The sequence below is a fragment of the Camponotus vicinus genome, unplaced genomic scaffold, assembly GCF_025532165.1.
Source record: "Camponotus vicinus isolate PSW18456_S1 unplaced genomic scaffold, iyCamVici1.0 SCAF_31, whole genome shotgun sequence".
Lineage (NCBI taxonomy): Eukaryota > Metazoa > Arthropoda > Insecta > Hymenoptera > Formicidae > Camponotus > Camponotus vicinus.
The window spans coordinates 2501-5000 of record NW_028141969.1 but is presented as its reverse complement, the minus strand read 5'-3'; the positions used below and the strand labels follow the sequence as shown (position 1 = coordinate 5000).

Genomic DNA, 2500 nt, shown 5'->3' with positions numbered 1-2500 from the left:
CGTGCGATCAGCACAAAGTTATTCAGAGTCACCAAAATAAACGGTGGACGAACGGCGAGCCGCCCGCCACCGATTGGTTTTGATCTAATAAAAGCGTCCCTTCCATCACTGGTCGGGACTCTGTTTTGCATGTATTAGCTCTAGAATTACCACAGTTATCCAAGTAAATGTGGGTACAATCTAATGAACCATAACTGATTTAATGAGCCATTCGCGGTTTCACCTTAATTCGGCATGCACTGAGACATGCATGGCTTAATCTTTGAGACAAGCATATGACTACTGGCAGGATCAACCAGGGAGCTTCGTGTTCGGTTACGCGCTCTCGGGAGAGCGGTAACTCGCGAGCGAGCCCACGCCTCGAGAGGCGAGGACCCGTCGCGCGCTGTTATAAGCTCTCTCGCCGCCGCCGGCCTTCGTTGGCCGGTCGGCGAAACTCTGTACTCTGTATTTTATGAAAATCGTCTTGGCGAAATAGCCAAGCGTTTTCAAAATATCATTCGTCTCCACAAAACTTAATATTATAATACACAAACTGCAACACGTGCATTTTATATAAAATGCTCTCTTTAAAAGATCATTGATTCTTATTCTCCCATATATAATATAAACGGCACGGTCGCGAAGACCGCGCCGATTCACCCTGACGCTAGATCGACGATGCCGATTGCTTAGACGTCGAGGATAAATTTGTCTCTATCGCATGCGTTTAAGGCACGCGTAGTTTTATTTCGCTATGGCGTACAAGGCGAGCGGGAAGAGAGAGATCTCTCTCCTCCGCCACTCGTATTCGTGGAGTAAGCGTTCGGTAAGCGCGACGACTCAGCTGCTTCCGTCCAAGACGAGAGCGAATCGCGCGGCCAACACACCAGATGCGTGCGCGCCACATAAGAGCCATTCGGTCTTGCGACACCGACTCGTGGCAATGCTGTGCTTGTAAAAAGTGTGTTTGAGACGATTCGCGAAGGAACGAGCCGCCAGAGACGCGCAGAACGCGCTCCGGCCCGTTTCGTTCGCGACCGACTCGTTTAGACGCGCCGAGCGCGATGTACCTCTTATAGTACCCAACCGACGTCCCAGGCGGTCGGCGACGCACGGTCGATAGGCCGGCGGCATACGGGCGCGATCGCCGATAGACGCGAGTGCCCGGGACGTGTTCGGAGAACGAAGGCAACGTTAAATAACGACTAAAGTTATGATTTTGCCACGATTATATATATTAAAAATTTATTCCAAATTCCGGGCGACACCTACGAAATAAGCCGCGAGCGGTACTTACGAGACCGCTCTCGGGCGGTACCTACGGCCTCGGCGCGCCACGCGACGCACCAAGCCGACTCTCGGCGGTACCTACGACGCTTAGCCGGGCGGCACCTACGAGACCGCTCACGGGCGGTATCTACGACGCGTGGCCGGGCGATACCTACGAGAATGCTCTCGGACGGTACCTACGACGCGTAGCCGGGCGGTACCTACGAGAGGGCTCTCGGGCGGTATCTACGACGCGTGGCCGGGCGGTACATACGAGAATGCTCTCGGGCGGTATCTACGAAGCGTGGTCGGGCGGTACCTACGAGAATGCTCTCGGGCGGTATCTACGACGCGTGGCCGGGCGGTACCTACGAGAAGGCTCTCGGGCGGTACCTACGGCGTCGGCGCGACTCGCCACGCACCAAGTCCGCTCTCGGCGGTACCTACGAAGCGTAGCCGGGCGGCAACTACGAGACGGCTCTCGGGCGGTATCTACGACGCGTGGCCCGGCGGTACCTACGAGAATGCTCTCGGGCGGTATCTACGACGCGTGGCCTGGTGGTATCTACGAGAATGCTCTCGGGCGGTATCTACGAAGCGTGGCCGGGCGTTACCTACGAGAATGCTCTCGGGCGGTATCTACGACCCGTGGCCGGGCGGTACCTACGGGAAGGCTCTCGGGCGGTACCTACGGCGTCGGCGCGACTCGCCGCGCACCAAGTCCGCTCTCGGCGGTACCTACGAAGCGTAGACGGGCGGCACCTACGAGACGGCTCTCGGGCGGTATCTACGACGCGTGGCCGGGCGGTACCTACGAGAATGCTCTCGGGCGGTATCTACGACGCGTGGCCGGGCGGTACCTACGAGAAGGCTCTCGGGCGGTACCTACGGCGTCGGCGCGACTCGCCACGCACCAAGTCCGCTCTCGGCGGTACCTACGAAGCGTAGACGGGCGGCACCTACGAGACGGCTCTCGGGCGGTACCTACGAGAATGCTCTCGGGCGGTATCTACGACGCGTGGCCGGGCGGTACCTACGAGAAGGCTCTCGGGCGGTACCTACGGCGTCGGCGCGACTCGCCACGCACCAAGTCCGCTCTCGGCGGTACCAACGAAGCGTAGCCGGGCGGTACCTACGAGAGGGCTTTCGGGCGGTATCTACGAAGCGTGGCCGGGCGTTACCTACGAGAATGCTCTCGGGCGGTATCTACGACCCGTGGCCGGGCGGTACCTACGGGAAGGCTCTCGGG

The 2500-nt window shown here is 58.7% G+C and overlaps 1 non-coding gene across 1 annotated transcript in view; it reads right to left on the bottom strand.

Moving 5' to 3' along the window:
* Positions 1-302, bottom strand: part of LOC145969566 (small subunit ribosomal RNA) — a 1921-nt gene extending 1619 nt beyond the window's left edge. Inside the window, exon 1 of the ribosomal RNA XR_014438171.1 lies at positions 1-302. This exon is cut by the window's left edge and continues 1619 nt beyond it. This is a non-coding gene — a ribosomal RNA (small subunit ribosomal RNA).
* Between the last annotated feature and the right edge of the window lie 2198 nt (positions 303-2500).